General features: G+C 40.8%; 1 pseudogene; it reads right to left on the bottom strand.

Moving 5' to 3' along the window:
- Nucleotides 1–18,579, bottom strand: part of LOC138242769 (zinc finger protein 271-like) — a 735,173-nt pseudogene that overhangs the window by 252,605 nt on the left and 463,989 nt on the right.

Genomic DNA, 18,579 nt, shown 5'->3' with positions numbered 1-18,579 from the left:
ATACAAAACAGAGAATATATGTCAATATATATCGTTCGGTTATCAAATCGCTAATCAGTGTTATTACCCACTGTTACTCTAAACTCGGAAGTAAATACATTACTCATGAATTAAATTCATAACAACTTGTGTTGAGGTACAATTGAATTCTCGAGACGCAATGTAGAACATGGGGTTTACTTATCCACTGTGTATGGATTTGGAATCTCCCGGCAAGAACACCAAACCAGCTGACAGGCTCTGTTGCAGCCTCTGTTGCAGCGGTTGTCCAATGGGCGTTGTGTCGGCGTTCTCTGGCTACCGGCCAACCAGTCGAGGTGGAGCTCGGAGTAGGACTGGCGGAGGAATCTGACTGCGGCGCGCAGGGCAGTCGTTGCTCCGAGGGGATCTACCAGCAGTCCGGCTGGCTAGTAGAAAGTCTCTATGCACAGAGTGTGACCGCGAGTCCTCACAAGTCACTCTTTTGCCTGGGAAGAAGCTGGTTCGTTCCCGGTCCAGCGCTGCTTCTGAATAAGCTATTCAGGTTGTGGACGAGGGTCCAACTGTAGGCTGCCGTTGATCAAGCGGAGCATTCACGTTGGTAGAATTCTGAGTACGTACGGGATCCTCGGCCTCGCGCTTAGAACAAAGTCCAAGTCTTTTTGCAGACAACAGCAGTTGTCACGTGATTGTCTCTGAGGATGTGCGAAAATGGCCAAGGAGAGCCCCGATCTGAGCTTGCACTCCCTTTTTGACCAAGACCCAGATGTGTGCTGATTGGTTGAGAGTTTGGCGGGCATTGGAGACCCACATGGTATTCGGCACTCCCTAGACTGATAGGCGCCAATGGATGACCATTGATCATGATAGCCAGGCTTAGCTAAGTGCATCCCCGTCTGGGAGCTTGTTCCTTATCAAAAGAAAACATTTCAAATCAGCCTGCATGAATACTTTTCTGTGGCTGCACCACAGAGATGGAGGGTGAGATGGGGCCTCCTTTAGGACAGCATACCAACGCTTAATTCTGTCTTATTAACAAGCATTGCCGCTACAATAGCAATTCAAATACAACAGCCACACTGCTGAAACCATATGTTTTACACACCAGACAGGCCCCCTAACCTTATACAACCTTGCTGTGGCTGCGGCCCCTTTATTTATTTTGTAATGATTTTTTCAATATGGCACCATTAGACAGCCGGTACATGGGGATAGGGGGGTGGTATTCACGAGTCAATAGCTCTTCAAGCACAACAGCCACAGTGCTGCAACCAGGTGTTTTACACACCACACAGGCCCCCTAACCTTACACAATCTTGCTGTGGTTGTGTCCCTTTTCTTTATTTTTTTATGATGTTTTCAATATGGCACCATTAGACAGGCGGTACATGGTGATAGGAGGGTGCTATTCACGAGTCAATAGCTCTTCAAGCACAACAGCCACAGTGCTGCAACCAGGTGTTTTACACATCAGACAGCTCCCCTAACCTTATATAACCTTGCTTTGAGTTGTGGAACATTTCTTTATTTTTTAATGATTTTTTTACTGTAATCAAGTGTTGTGCTCATTAATAATAATAATATTAATTGCTTACACTTATATAGCGCTTTTCTGGACACTCCACTCAAAGCGCTTTACAAGTAATGGGGACTCCCCTCCACCACCACCAGTGTGCAGCCCCACCTGGATGATGTGACAGCAGCCACAGTGCACCAGAACGCTCACCTCACATCAGCTATCAGTGGGGAGGAGAGCAGAGTAATGTAGCCAATTCATAGAGGGGGATTATTAGGAGGCCATGATTGGTAAGGGCCAATGGGGAAATTTGGCCAGGACACCGGGGTTACACACCTACTCTTTTCAAGAAACACCATGGGATTTTTAATGACCACAGAGAGTCAGGACTTCAGTTTTACATCTCATTCGAAGCAAGGCGCCTGTTTACAGTATAGTGTCCCCGTCACTATACTGGGGCATTAGGACCCACATGGACCGCAGGGTGAGCGCCCCCTGCTGTCCCCACTAGCACCTCTTCCCGCAGGAACCTTAGTTTTTCCCAGGAGGTCTACCATCCAGGTACTGACCAGGCTCACACCTGCTTAGCTTCAGTGGGTTGCCAGTTGTGAGTTGCAGGGTGATATGGCTGCTGGCCATAATCAGCAGCCTTCAGTACTGAAGCAGGTGTGAGCCTGGTCAGTACCTGGATGGGAGACCTCCTGGGAAAAACTAAGGTTGCTGCTGGAAGAGGTGCTAGTGGGGCCAGCACCACCATTAGGCAGGCCTCCTGACCTTTCACAGTCATGCTTTGTTGTGTGAAACTTTAATTATCTTTTTAGGATTTTTTGAACATGGCAACTTCCACCGAGATGGGTGGGGGGTGTCGGGGTGCTCTTCAATAGCTTTTTCATCTATACACTCAAACGGATGTAACCAAGACACTCAGAACCTGTCACGCAGGGGCTGACTGCTGAGGATAGGGATCCAATGCGGTGCCCTTGGTAGGGTTGGCGCGAGACGCAGGCGTAGTCGGAGTAAACAGGCAGGGGTCCGAGTCCGGGAAGGCGTATGTCGAAGAAAACTCAGTCTTCACTCAGGTTGGGAGATTGTCAACAGAGATCTTTAATACAATCAGCTGAAGGGGAGCATATCACAGAGAAAGGGTTTCCCCTAGCACTCAAGACATGCTCACTGGACTGAAGTTATACTTTCCTTTTTTATACATTAAAAGTAGGCAATACTTTAACATATCAAAGGAACATACAAGGAAAGGGGCACTGTCAGAAGTCAAACAAACAGGACAGGGGGGTGCCATTTGGCATCCTACAATCTGTTTCAATTTTCTCTGGTTGAATGGGTGTGAGGAATCACAGGCTTTAGTTTGCACCTAAGACAGTGGTCTTAGGTGTGAACAGAAAACCTTTCCAACGCATAGTCACTGTCCTGACCTTTTGACTCGGTCTTCCACACGTAGCACAGGCGTAGGCACAGAATCGACAGGCGAAAGTGTAGTCGAGGGACTGGCAGGGGTCGGAGTCCGGGAAGGCGTAGAAGTTGCGTCGGTGTGGATTCAGAAGGCAGAGGCGTAAACGAAGAGACAGGCTGGGGTCAGGATCCAAGAAAGCGTAAAACAGGCGAAGGTACAAAATCGAGTGGCTAAAGCGGTAGTCGGAAAAGCGGGGTCGAGGTCCAGGGGAGAAGTCGTAGTAAGGCAAAGGTGTAGTTAGTACGTAAGCTCCGGGAGAGAATCTCAATCGTGAGCAATGACCGGGGGGCAGATGAAGGTTTAAGCAGAGGACTGATTGACACGTGCACGTTTGGTACGGGGAGAGCTCGTAGGAATGCGGGAGCACTTGCCTGCGTGAGGGAGATTCGTGGCAAAACCAACAGAATCAACCTGAACTCACAGAAAAACAAGAATGCCCCCGAGACACCTGCACCCCCCCCGGACCACTCTGGTATCAACACCCCCAAACCCATCCATACCAGCTAACAAGACTCAGAATCGGTGCAACCCTCCAACCTGGACCAAGAGCAGGATGGGACAAGAACCTGCACCACACTACGCACCCCTCATCCAGACCAGCAGGACAGCCAGACCACAGACAGCACCATCATGTAACCCCCCTGTTCATTCCAACAGAAAAGCCGAACTGACCCCCACCAGCATGGCGACGCTGCAGCTCTGGTCACACCAGCAGGCCCAATGGGCTCAGAGCTGGGGGACATACAGATGCTGCCATTCAAAATGCGTGGGCGATACCGCATTATTTTCCGGTACGCTGTACGCAGTCTACCGCAAGTTACCGGTAAATACCGCGAGTTACCGGTAAATACTGCTAGTTACCGTAAATTCTCCTATAATATGACAAGCAAAATAATAGTATCCGGAATTTCGGCAAGTGGTGCTAATAAAGCTCAACCTCTCATGTTTGAGCTGTGGCCATCAAAGTCTTTAACGAAGATATTACTAATAGTATTAATAATGAATGACCTTGGACAAGCTGTAAGTGTAAACTCAAAGTATTGCCCTGGTCAACATTCTTTTTTTCATTGACCGTCTTTGTAAAAGTAACACCACAGCATTTCGAAATCACGCATTTGTTTCCAATCATGCAAAGTACAGTAATTTTTGAGAATCGATTCACCATGCCTTTCACATGCTCATAAAAGAGATTGATTTAGGAACATAAACATATTACTGTATGAAAACTGTACTGTATACAGTATGTATATGTATATTTAATGTCTTAACTGTGCCCGTTTAAGTATTGAATATTCATATCTAATTTTACCACTGAAGGGAAATCTTAGTAGCTGAGCATAAAAAGAATAGGAGCATACTGCAACGCGTGTGAAGGCCATAAACGATATTAATTTTGGAACATAAACATACAGTATATGGCTGGTCTCGGTACTTTAAAGAAAACATACACGAAACATGGTTTCATTATGACCAGAATCGGTCTTGAGATATTTTTAACTTGATTTACAGTATTTGAGAGGTATGTCTTAACACCGATACTACAGTACGTAAATACTGCTCACGTATATGTTTCTAGGTTTATATTATGCATTTCATACGGTCAAATTACTTTTGAGCAACTAATAAGAAGCGCGAAACGGTATGCGCAGGGCGTTTTAGTTTCGTTTTACTGGGACTCTGCTTTAACAATGTCGCCGTGGATTGATTAGAGATATCAAGTACATACAAGTCATTTTTTAAATGTTGTAGTTTGTCTTGTAAAAATGTTACGAGTACATCATCTATCAACAATTACACAGGTTCTGTTTCCATATTGCGGATTTTGGTTACGTAATATTATTTTCTAAATTTCACGTTGTGAATATATGATTTGGGCAAACAGAGCCGCAAAGAAGTACATTATGGGTTGTTGTTTTTTTTTGCAGTTTTATCTAGAACAAGCGTCTGTTCTAGATAAAACTTTGTCTGATTCTTGTGAAACTATCCACACGACAGTTACAGTACCTAGGAGTTGACTTCAGTGATGTCACTGATGGGATGTTTCTAAAAATCCATCCTCTGTAAAACGTCTTCTCTAGTTGTCCTGCATATGTATTCGCTAATGAAGCTGTGTGTTCTGAGCCTGGATCTCTACATTTCTGTATGAATCAGCTTAGAGGGCTAAAGACAGCTTGTGTTTAAATTGAGTGTAAGGCAATTTATGCTTCTAAAGTCATGGTCAGCATTTATTATTGTACTGTGCTGTAAACTTGTTCTATGCCTAGTCACATTATTTTATAGCGTTTTTATAGCGTTATCAAATCCGGTGGCGCTGTGTGTTAGTTTCCTGACTCCCATGTCACATGGTCTGTGATTGAAACCTGTGAAACCGGTTTAATTCGTCACAGCCAGCACTCCGGCAGAGAGGGGGTTGTACTCGTAAAGTAGAAGCAGGCGAGATTTCCAGCGAAAGACACCTCCCCCTTCTTCAGGTGTGAGGGTCTTCTGCTCAGAATGAAACGCTAAAATGTAATGTAGGCTCTGAATGTGTTCAATTATGATTTGGGCTTGATTAAGGTCGCTGCCTTTCATCTAAAACCCTACTTGAATCCTTCTAAACTAAAAATCAGTGTTAGTGAGTTCTAAATAAAGAGGTATCCAGGTAACAGTGAAACGGGCGGACAGTCTGGGGAGATCGCCCGTTTTCCATTTAAATAGTTCCCTGGTTCCGCACCCCTTGGTGTTTCTCTCGCTCTCTCTCGGGTCACCTGATCATTAGCTCGAAAGATTTCAGTGCTTTGTGTATATTCTAATGGTAGTGGGGGCAGGGTGTGTAGGAACAGGTTTGGTTGAAATTGCATTGGAGATCTATGTTCTTCACACCTGAAACATTTTCTCTGAAAGCATTTTCTTCGCAGTTTAACCGATCTTGTTACAGCATGTTACAGTTTACTATTATTAACCATATTAATTTTAAGTGCTTAATGCCATTTTTTGACCAGGCACGAATATTCTTAAGTCCATATCTTCGCAAGGGAATCAGTGCGAATTGCAATACTAATTAAATTAAAACTACTAACTACTAACTAATACTAGCTAATTAAAACAAACCAGAAACGTGTTGTTCTGTCTAATGACATTACAAGTGGAAAGATTACAGATTTTAATCGTCTTTAATTTTGTTACGTTATACATTTTAGAAACGTTTCATCCATACAAACACCACAAAACTATTTTCGATTGTATTTCTGAATAGTATGTTACACTTAGTTCACTGTTTTAAATACATCTAATTAAGAAAGTTAGGTGTTAGCATAAACTATTAGCAATCAATAATATTAAATTTAGCACTGTAATAAGCTGTTGCACTTTCCCCCGCATCTTGTAAAAATATATTTTCAGTGTTCAAATATACATTAAGTCTGACTATCATATAATAAGTTAAATACAAAACTAAAGAAAAAATAGGGTTAAATATAATTCAAAATATTTTGCTAACAATGTTAACTGTTTATGAATAATAAAATGTATTAACTAAGGAGTAGGATGGCACAGTTGTTAGTATGTTTTTTGTTTTGTTTCTTTTTCATAGATACAACAGTAGTACCTGATGTCTCAGTGGCTTTCAAAATTAAATTATGCATGCAAACCTGTGAACTAGAAAGATAACTAAGATATCCATCCATTTATAATGGTGGCGAAGTGGTTAGCATTGCTATCTTGCGGCACTGGGGTCCTAGGTTCAATTCCTGCCATCCTGTGTGTGTGGGGTTTACATGTTCTCTCTGGGTTACATGGTTTTTCTCCATATGTGTGATATGACTCCCTCTCGCACTCCAAAACATACTGGTAAGTTAATTGGTTTATGGGAAAACTGGCCCTGGTGTGTGTGTTTGTGTCTGTCTGTCCTGTGATGGACTGGCGCTATGTCCAGGGTGTATTCTGCCTTGTGTCCGTTGCTTACTGGGATAGGCTCCAAATCCTCTGTACTGGATAAAGAGATTAGAAATGGATGGAAGTAAAGGCACTGTGTGGATGGAACTATACACGGTGTTAGAAACCCACTATGAAATGGCAGCATCTCACTGAGAATAAAATATTTTATAGTGCTGGCTTAAGGAAACAGCCTTTCCACCTCTCTTGCACATCAGTATCCATACCTAGTTATTAACATCTTAATATGCTGGCTCTGTGGATCTGCATCAGCTATGTTTGCCCATTCCTTCAATTCATGTGCATCCAACACACAGTTCAACGCTAGCAACTACACAAAATCTAAAATATGAGCTCTACTTGCCACTTACAATACCAACAGTACCAGCTAACTTTAGTAGTGACATTTTCATGGATCTTTTTAACAATAAAACATCAGACTTCAGACACAATTAAACAGGCCTCAAAAAAGTCTGGTACAAACATTTTCAGCATGGAATAAACTGTTACTTTAATGGTATAAACCTTAAATGGATTCATATTCTCAATAAGATTTGGTGCTCAGTAACATGACTTAGAAAATTACAGAAGACATACGTATCATGCTTATCCTTCTATTTTTCATAATCGTAAACGCCTTAAGGCAGTTACATTTTCTCTGTTCTGACCTGGAGTTACAGAGAAATTTAAATTCTAATAAGAGATTTGTAATGAGGAAAGTCATACCAATCACTCATACAGTACCAGGATTTGCAATTACAATACAAATACTTTCTTTCTGTATGTGTTTATTTTGCAGTTTGAGTCTATGGCATTCCTTTGGGGGTCTATACTCCAAGGCATGACTTTTTTATGGGAACTTGACATTTTTTTAAACATATATTTTTGTGGTAGTAGGGCGCAAAACATCAGTATTTACTGCTATTAATCACTGTACGATTTATAGTTGAAATATGAGCCTAGATATAAAGTTAGATATAAAGTTAAAATCTCGACAAAGCATTGTAGGAAATACAGAGAAAATAAATCCTTTCTGACATCTAAAATCAGTTTCGATCAAGGTCTCTAAAACGAACAACACAAAGAGGATTTTCGGAGGGCAATTACGCTGTGTTTATATAGAATAAGTGATTTATGAGCAATCTAATTTCTTGTTCGTTTAAAACAGTGAAATGTCAGCTGCAAAAGATCGCACCAGAAACAGCACTCTCTCTGCCTGTCATAGACGTTCAGGAAAGGCTGAATGAAGTCATGTCAAGTACAATAATTCGGTGATCAATAATAACAGTTGTATTATATCCATGGAAATATATTCATTATATGCCAGCGAACCTCACCGTGCCAGGCCACCACTGCGTCACATAGCTGCAAGCGCACCTCACCGTGCGAGGCCACCACTGCATCATACAGCTGCCAGGGCACCTCACCGTGCCAGGCCACCACTGCATCACACAGCTGCCAGCGCACCTCACCGTGCCAGGCCACCACTGCATCACAACACACAGTTGCCAGTGCACCTCTACATACCCGACCACCACTGCATCACACAGCTGCCAGCGCACCTCACCATGCCAGGCCACCACTGCATCACACAGCTGTCAGCGCACCTCACCGTGCCAGGCCACCACTGCATCACATAGCTGCCAGCGCACCTCACCGTGCCAGGCCACCACTGCGTCACACCACACAGCTGCCAGCGCACCTCACCGTGCCAGGCCACCACTGCGTCACATAGCTGCAAGCGCACCTCACCGTGCGAGGCCACCACTGCATCATACAGCTGCCAGGGCACCTCACCGTGTCAGGCCACCACTGCATAACACCACATAGCTGCCAGCGCACCTCACCATGCCAGGCCATCACTGAGTCAGAGATTAAATAAAACCTCACTCGCACCAAACAAATTTATATTTCTAAATATCACAACATGATCAAATTTAAGTCATTTTAATAACAATGAATAGTCACCTAGGCGTTACAATATAAACATTTATATTGATTTAAATAACGTTTTGATTTAAATCGCAAATGCGGGTTTAAATATATGTGTTTTTTGATTCACAATCAGACAAATGCAACATAAATTGATATCTTTGTCTTCTAAGTATCTTAATAAACTTTCAGCATAGCTTTCTCCCCGTTTAGATTTATTTTGGGATCAAACGTGGAAAGATTAGATTGTAATCGTTTTTATTTTTTAAATACATTTTAGAAAAGTGTAATCTATACTAAAAAGCTGTACACCACCTGCTATAAAGATACATATTGTAATACTTTCGGGTTCGAATGGGACAGACACAAGAACTTAGACTTGCGGAGTTAAAGCAAGTAAAGCCTTGATTTTATATATCACCTTTAAAAGTGGCATCTCAAAGCAAAGTAAATACCCAACACTGATTGTACCCATCTGTCATGCTAATAAAGCAGCTTGAATTGAATTGAGAGGGGGGGGGGGGGTATATTTGCTTTGTGTATAAAGTACATTGTGAATGTTTTCACAGCCTTCACTTTGTCGTTTTTATGCCATTTTTTGACCACGCACGAATATTCCTATGTCCGTATCTTCACAAGGGAATCAGTGCGAATTTTAATACTAATTAAATGACCGCGGGCACTTTCCACCCCCTCTACATTCTCAGAGTAGAACAGACTAATCTTCTAATGAAAGACGGTCCACCCCCCACGGACAGGAAAAGTGCCCACAGGCACTTAAACTTAATATGGTCAGTAACAGTAAACAGTAACATGGTCAGAAGGAGCACGTACAAACGTTTCCGAAATAACCACATGTAAGACTGATGCTTAAAATGTTTAGGGAGAAAGTGGAATACTGGTGTGTATTTTTTCTTTAAACTACCAATACCAGCCATATACAGTCTGTAACGTAGGGATTTCTATATGTCTTTATTTAGTGGTTACATTAGTGACAAAGGCTAAACTTTTAGCTTCAGTAAAGTGTACATATCTCCCCTTTTTATAAAACGACATGGTTGAAAACTGTTCCAGAGCCACTGTTGTTTCATCAGTGAAAAGTACATCATGAAACGCCTCTCCCTGTTCAATCCACTGGAAAAAAGAAAAGGAGCATAAAGCTTCTGATGGTCATAAACGATATTCATTTAGGTGCAGCATCAGAGGTATGTTTTTAACTGCACTGCATTGGAGAGAATACCATAGTGTGTTTTTTTTTTTTAACTCCCTGGCGGAAACTGGCTTCCAGAAGAATCAGTATGGCTCAGAGATTAAATAAAACTTCACTCACACCAAACAAATGTATATTTCTAAATACCACAACATGATCGAATTTAAGTCATTTTAATAACAATGAATAGTCACCTATGCGTTACAATAAAAACATTTATATTGATTTAAATCGCGTTTAAATCACCTTTATTTAAAACCCATAAATAAAGCTGATACTGTTTAGACTTTTAATTATTTAAAACTGTATTAAAGCAGCACGATACACAATGCAACGTAAATCGCTATCTTTGTCTTCTGTGTAATAATGTTCACCTCTCTGTCCAGCAAATTTACAATAGTAATAATAATGAACTTTATTGTATATGGCGCCTTTAAAGGTGGCTCCTCAAAGCGCTTTACAGGTTAAAAACAATACTGTTAGGCTGGGAAAACGAAAGAAATACAAAATGAGATATAATGATATGTTCTGGCTAAGACATTAACAAAGAGCATAACGCGTGTACTGTATACACTGCAAGTACAACCCCCCTCTCTGCAGGAGTGCTGGCTGTGACGAATTGAACCGGTTTCACGGGTATTTTCAAAGTAGGAGGCGAGATTTCCAGCGAAAGACACCTTCCCCCCCTCAAAAACCCAGTAAGTACAGTACTTACTAGTTAAAGGCTAGGCTCCTCAATGAAATCGCTTTAACATGCTAATGCGTTGGTGTAACAGTCCGGGCGTGGCAAGCTTCTAATTTCAACCCGACTACGGCGAAAGAACCCTTCTTTCATTAGAAGACAATGAACATATTTTAGCCCTGAATGAATTAATAGCAAACATGGTTTACATAAAAGATATTTTTCCAAGAAAGTTTAGCCTTTGTCACTAATGAAACCACTAAATAAAGACATAAATATAAAAATCTTAAGATTTTTAAAATACATGACTTTGCTAAAATTTATTTGAAAATAAAATCAATTACAACCGCCAGGGGAGAGAGAGAACAGGGGAGGGATGTTGTTTTTGCATAAGGGGCGGGGCTATGGAAATTTGGTCTGTTTGGGAATGTGTAGTTACATGTTCTGGCTGTTTGTGAATTATCGTTGTTGAGTATGGAGTGTTGAGGTATTGATTTTGTGTAATGCTTTATGTTGAAAATTGAGGTGGATTTTGTTTATGATAAACAGGATAAACTGGGATGGGAGGAAGGTTTGGTTTTGCATAAGGGGCGGGATTATGATAATTGGAGGAATTTGCAAGAGTAAAATTGTTTGATATATTTGATTTTGTATTGTGGTTGTTATCTATGTTTTTGGTTGGTATTATGTTTATATGGTTGTTTTTGTTGGTTGGTTGTTATTATGGTTATTAATAATACGATCTATAGTTGAAATCTGAGCCTAAATAAAAAGAAAAAGCAAGTGATTAGGTTTATGAGCAATCTAATTACTTATTCGTTTAAAACGCTATATAAAATAAAGTTTATTATTAATTTGCTGGACAGAGCGGTGAACATTATTATGCATAAGACAAAGATAACGATCCTGATCAGTTTAGAAATCTGTGTACGCTGTAAGGTTTTTACTTCTTTAACTTTTAAAATACACGTTTTGAATAGAAAGAAATCCTCTTCCTGGTACAGTATGTATAGCAAACCAGCACGTCTTTTTTTCTCCAATCAGAGGGGTGTCAGATGGTGTCAGCCAATCACCATTCTGAAGCCCTACCATAATCTCTGGTATGGGGAGACCCCAGAATTCTGTCCCATAGTTTAGACAGATGATAGATACTTTTATTGATCCCGTGAGGGAAATAAAGTAAATCATTTTCATTTTAGGAAATTATTAAACGCTCGGTTAAAAGCAAAGGAGATTGTCTGTTATAGTGGACATAAAAACAAGAGTTCGCTGGCATTATATCCTGGAAGACACAGACCGGCGCCAGACCGGTAAAATGTCTGATGAACTAGGGATTGGACAGTTTCCAAGTGCTTGTACAATCGATGGAAATGTTCAAATAAATGTGCAAAAGAAATAAACAAAATAATCATTTATTTCTTTATCATATTGGGTAGCTAATGTCCTCTCTTTGCTAGTTAGTGGCTATGTTTCTGCGTTGGGTAGCAACGGGTGACTGTTCTCAGGCGGAAGATGTAAACAGCTTAATGTTCGTGTTAAATAATTTTTTTTAATTAAAATTCATTCCATACAGCAATCGCATATTTGGGTACCGTTTCATAAAACTTTCATGCTTAAAATGTTTAGGGAGAAATGGAAGACTGGTGTGTATTTTTTCTTTCAACTACCAAGACCAGCCATACACAGTACAGTTTATGTACATACAGTAATGTTTATGTTCCTAAATTAATATCGTTTATGACCTTCAGATGCGTTATGCTCCTCTTCTTTTTATGCTCAGCTACTAAAATTTCCCTTTAGTGGTAAAATTCCATATAAATATTCAAAACTAAGCGGATTAAAATGTGCACAGTAAAGACATTAAATGATTAAATCTTTGCACTACCAACCAATGCACCACGAGTGCCCCTGTCGGTCATTTTGGCCAGCCAATCACTTACCGCGGTGCCCTCCGGTCCCCTGCGGTGGCTTGTGGGCAGGTTACTGTACCGCGGGTTTTTACCGCGTATTTTGAATAGCTGCATCTGTACTTAATTGGCTTTATGATTTGGTATTGATTTTGTATCGTTGTATTATTAACTTTGTGCTTTCTGTGTTTTTATCGTATTGTGGACTTATTTTTTAAACAAATGCTTACAAAGGCAGACACGGCACACATCTGTTTATACCAGCGGTGAATTGTACATTTTTATTAAGTACAATCCACTGTGCATTTTTGGGAGTATAACAGGTTAGATATAAAGTGGCAAAAATCTAAAAGGGGAAAATACCCCAGACTGCGTGTATAGCCCTTGTTGTGGCTGTTGTTTTATTTTTAGATAAAAATGGCGTAGTGTGCACGAAATGTTGCAGAAACACAATCTAATATTTTAATAACTGTTATTTTAATAATTTGATAAGTATGAGGCCCCAGATCCAAATCTTCGGTTCTGATTTTTTAAACATGATATCTTCCCTTCCTCTCGATGTGAGCAATTGTTTTTTTTTCACATTGTGATCCAAAGAGCCTCAGACGCACAGTCTAACAGTAACCAAACCAGAATGGATTCTGCTGGGAGCCGGACTGAGCTCATTCTCACTCCCTGTGTTGAAAACAGAATTATCTCTTCCCCGAACATTGTCTACAGATCACTTGTGTGCTTTTAACCTTCTCGCAGCTACAGGCGAGACTGAAGCTGGAGATGTGAAGGCACCCGCTGGTGCATCTTCTCCAAATTTCACTTCTCTTTTTTTTTTAAGAAGATATAGCCCTGAAAAAAGCATTAGCTTTATCAGTTTTTACATTAATCGATTTTGAAACAAATATTATATTTTTATTGCAATTTACATAATAATAATAATTATTATTATTATCATCATCACTTACACTTATATAGCGCTTTTCTGGACACTCCACTCAAAGTGCTTTACAGGTAATGGGGAATCCCACTACCGCCACCAATGTGCAGCCCCACCTTGATGATGCAACGGCAGCCATACTGTGCCAAAATGCTCACCACACATCAACAATCAGTGGGGAGGAGAGCAGAGTAATGAAGCCAGTTCATAGATTTTTTTAGGGATTATTAGGAGGCCATGACTGGTAAGGGCCATTGGAAAATTGGGCCAGGATGCTGGGGTTACACCCCTACTCTTTCAAGAGACGACCTGGGATTTTTAAAGGCCAGAGAGAGTCAGGACCTCAGTTTTACTTATCAGCCGACGGACGGCACCTGTTTACAGTTTAGTGTCCCCTGTCATTATACTGGGGCATTAGGACCCACATGGACCACAGGGTGAGCGCCCAGCGACAGAAACCAGATGGTACTGTGTGTCGGGCTCGGCTGCAAGCAGGACAATGATGTCACGGGGACAAAGTAGAAAAAATCTAAACGGTTCTATAAAAGACCTGTGTCAACTGTCGGTTCGCAGTCTGAACTCTAAATCCATTGATCTGATTTCAAATCTCTCTAACACCTGAGCTGTGGCTTCTTTTGAGTAGTTATTCAGGAGAACATTATGTTAATCGTATAGATGAATCGTTTAATATATTCAGGTGGATAGCTACTTCAGCATGCATATCTGCAAAGAAACAAGTAATATTGTAGGTTTAATTCATGCTGAAAATAGAAGAGAGAAAACAAACCTGAAGAATTTTTCATAGCTGAAACATTGTGTTTTCTCTCTTCTCTTTTCAGCATGGAATAAACCTATTACTTGTTCCTTTAATATATTGTTCGGTTGAATTCAAAATGCTTTACTACTACAAGAGAGGATTATAGTATGGAGGATGAGACCAATTTATGATTTCTTGGAAGAAAATGGTTTTACTTTGCATTCGAAATGAATCAAAACTTTTGCGTGACACACAAACCCTTTGTCTTTTTTAAAGATATCATATTTTTTAACAGACAAGTATAGAAAAAGTTTTTTTTTTACTTAGAAATTTTGGATGGGGGTGATGCATTACTAGTAGTGGCACTGAGGTCACTATGGTGCTGTTGAGCACCATAAGGTTAGGGCCAGTGGTGTAATGTATAATGCATCTGACTTTGGATCAGAAGATTGTAGGTTTGACTCCTGTCTGACTCATGTTGCTTTTAAACCAGTAGTAGATTTTCTTTATGTAAATTAACTGCAGCTGAAAGCTATAGAAAACACGTTGGGTAAATTGCAATGAACTATCGAACTGTTTTGCACGAAGCTGCAGACTACTTAACACGGTACTGTCTGAAGATCAGCTCCTGCTCTGAGCTCAATAGCAATGCAAAACTGTGCGTAACAAAGCTGGCGAGCAGCTGAACTTGTGCTAAATAGTCTGTTCGGTGATGAGGGTTCAGTACTGGCGTTGTTCTAATTAGCACGAACTACACAGGCTGAATCAGACAATTTCAAATAGTCTGATCAGTGTAGGACAAGTTAATGAAGAATTTTTACTTTGTCTGTCTCTTGTTTGTATATAAATGAATGTCTCTGACAACTTAATGTTAGTTTTTAATTTAGTTTTACGATGTAGGTCAGGCGTTGACATATGCACAAACACACGAAATGTCTCACTCCTGATTCAGCTCATGAAGCAATACGAGTGAAGCAATTCCTCCTGCTTCTCGTACAACCATATCAGAACAGAAGCCCGTGTCACCCCGCTCTGATTCAAGAGCGACTCACATCTTGACAGGGTGCCTGACATGAAGGGGGGGGGTACTGTCACGCCCTCTGCAGCCAGAGGGCGCTCCTTCTCTGTCCTGTCCCTAGTTTCCAGCCTGCTGTCCTTCCTGTCCCTCTCTTTCCCTTGGGCTATATATTTCTGGGTCTTGCACTCTGTCGTTGCTCAGCATTGACGTTTGGATGTCCTGAGACCCGCCTAGCACCAGGGCGCCCCACGTCCGCTCCCTGAGGGCATAGGTTTCTATACGGCATTCCTGAACTCTTTGCACTAATGAGCCCGGGCCTTTTTCCCGTCTCGCCGCTACGCATATGGGTCTTTTTCCGCTCTCCTACTCCCCATGGTTAGTCCCTTTGGACGTCCATGACAGGTGCCCCTTTGGAATAGTTTTCAGAAAATGTGAGAAAAGGAAAGTTATGTACAGTAAGCTCTCACATAAAGCTCTCAAACACAGCATTAGAGATTGGAATCTGATTGTAAAAAAAAACTGCCCGTCTCCCCGACATTTAACGTTGCTGTTGTTTTTATTTTACATATTGTTAGCATTTTAATGAATTGTTAAAAGATTTATACACAAATCGCTAAATACGAAACGTAAAAACCCAACTGTAAGCAATTGACCATTCATATTCCTGAATTTTAAATACCTATGTTTATCTGTGTCCAAGTGCCTGGTGCAGCTATTTTGAAAGCATACCTCAAGGAGGACTTTACACGCAGTCTGGGGTATTTTCTCCTTTTACATTTTTGCGATTTTATATCGAACCTCGTATACTCCCAAAAGTGCACAGTAGCTTGTACTGTGTGCCCTGTTTGCCTTTGTAAGCATTTGTTTAAAAAATAAGTTCACAATATGATAAAAACAGAGAAAGCACAAACTTAATAATATAACGATTCAAAATCAAAACCAAATCATAAAGAAAAAGTGTCAATTTCCACCTGCACTGATATCCCTTCAAATGTTTTATAAGAACTATTGACGTTTATAGAGTAGAAGCCTGGTCCATTTCTTCTACTAAACGAGACTATGGGAGTGAGTATTTTGATGTCGAACTGGGATTTAAATAAAGAGGAACACTACACTACATTGGGCTACGCGTGTGACAAAACGTTTATTTTAGACTTCTCGATAGCTCAGTTGCTAGCTCTTAAAACTGTAGAAAAAGCAGTGAGTATGTCTTATGTCCCTGGTCTGAATCCAGTTTGAAGGATGGTGTTTTCTTGTTCCTTAATCAAAAAGTGAATTGCGAATTTGTCTTTCACTTTGACGTTCACCCGAAAGCTCAGTATACAAAGAAGTAAAGGCTCCTGTTCTGAATAATCCTCACGTCTGATTGTTTTGCTTAGACCTTTAAAATGTACACTGTGGACTATTTGCTCTTCCTAACACAATTAAAAAGCCGCCGGCAAACTTATCGATCGGGAGTTTAGTTCAGTGATAGCGCGCACTTAAGTTTTCTATCGCCGGCATCTCTGTATTCTTTTTAAACGCGATATTTTTTATTCTTCGTGTGTGAATTTCAGGGAGACTCATAAACCCTTTCTCTGTTTTTAAGATACATTATTTTAAACCAGACATAATGAAAGACGTAGTAATTAGACACACGTACAAAACACATGAATCTAATTGAAGAAACTTTTGACCGGGGCGATGTATTACTAGTAGCGGCTCTGAACTCAATGTGGTGCTGTATAGGAATGCAATACAAACGCCAATGGCACAATGGATAACGTGTCTGATTACGGATCAGAAGACTTTAGATTTCTACTCCTTCCTGGTTCGTGAAGAAGCTTTTAAACCACACTACTCAACACTGACATCGAAGTGTGTGCGGTCCTACACAACCTTACTATCGACACCGGGGTAAAGTTAGCTCGAAGTTCGAAAACGATTTTGGCACGCCTGTAGCGCTTTCACGAAACCTCTTAGAATTGCGAGAATGCTTGTTTTGTGTATAAAATACATTGTGGATGCTTTCTCAGCCTTTACTTTTTCGTTTTTATGACATTTTTTTGACCAAGCACGAATATTCTTTTGTCCATATCTTCGCAATGGAAGCACAGAACGCCGTCAAACCAAATGCATTTTAAAGACCACGACTTGTGGATATTTCCACACTCTTTACATCAAACTATCAGTGAGCTAATTATCTTTTTTTAAACCTCCGGTTTTTCATCGATGCGTAATTACGCACGAACTGGAACCCGGGGGACCGCTGTGTGCACACGTTCACAACGCGAGAAATACTGTTCAAATCGCTTCGTGCGAAAAACCCGTATATGACCATAGGAAGCAGAACAGCGCAGTCTCCCATTACCCAGACTGTAAGCACGGGAATAAAGCTTTGTTTGACTTCTGAAACCCTTCCTTTACGTCCTGTTTTCATTCAGGTAAGGGTCAACTATATTGAAAATACTACTGACAGCAGGAAGATTAAAATATTCTTTACTCAGCATCTTATTAAAAACAGCTCCCATGATGTTCAAACCGATTTTTTACACAGAACACTGACACAGCTTTGCATTCTGAATCTCTTTTTCTCATGCTTTTATTTAATATGGCACAATGCACTGGGATAGGGGTATTCTGTTCACAAACCAATAGCATTTAAACCACAGCACCCACAATGCTGCAAGTGTTTTGCACACTAAGCGGGTCCTCTGACTTTTCCCAGCTTTATTTTGGGTTGTGGAACCTTTCTTTATATTTTTTATGATTTTCTGAAGATAACACTACAGGTGGGATGGGTGGGTTGTCTTCATGGCTCAATAGCATTTCAAATACAGCACCCACACTGCTGAAACCAAGTGTTTTACACACCAGACAGGCCCCCGAACCTCATACAACCTTACTGTGGCTGTGGCCCCTGTCTTTATTTTGTAATGAGTTTCTGAAGATAACACTACAGGTAATACACTGGGACAGGTGGGTCGTCTTCATGGCTCAATAGCATTTCAAATACAGCACCCACTCTGCTGAAACCAAGTGTTTTACACACCAGACAGGCCCCCAAACCTCATACAACCTTACTGTAGCTGTGGCCCATTTCTTTAATTTTTTATGATTTTCTGAAGATTACACTACAGGTAATACACTGGGACGGGTGGGTCGTCTTCATGGCTCAATAGCATTTCAAATACAGCACCCACTCTGCTGAAACCAAGTGTTTTACACACCAGACAGGCCCCCAAACCTCATACAACCTTACTGTAGCTGTGGCCCATTTCTTTAATT

Source organism: Lepisosteus oculatus, chromosome 14, assembly GCF_040954835.1.
Source record: "Lepisosteus oculatus isolate fLepOcu1 chromosome 14, fLepOcu1.hap2, whole genome shotgun sequence".
NCBI classification, from domain to species: domain Eukaryota; kingdom Metazoa; phylum Chordata; class Actinopteri; order Semionotiformes; family Lepisosteidae; genus Lepisosteus; species Lepisosteus oculatus.
Note: the sequence above shows the minus strand (reverse complement) of the source record. Positions and strands in the feature narration are given on the sequence as shown.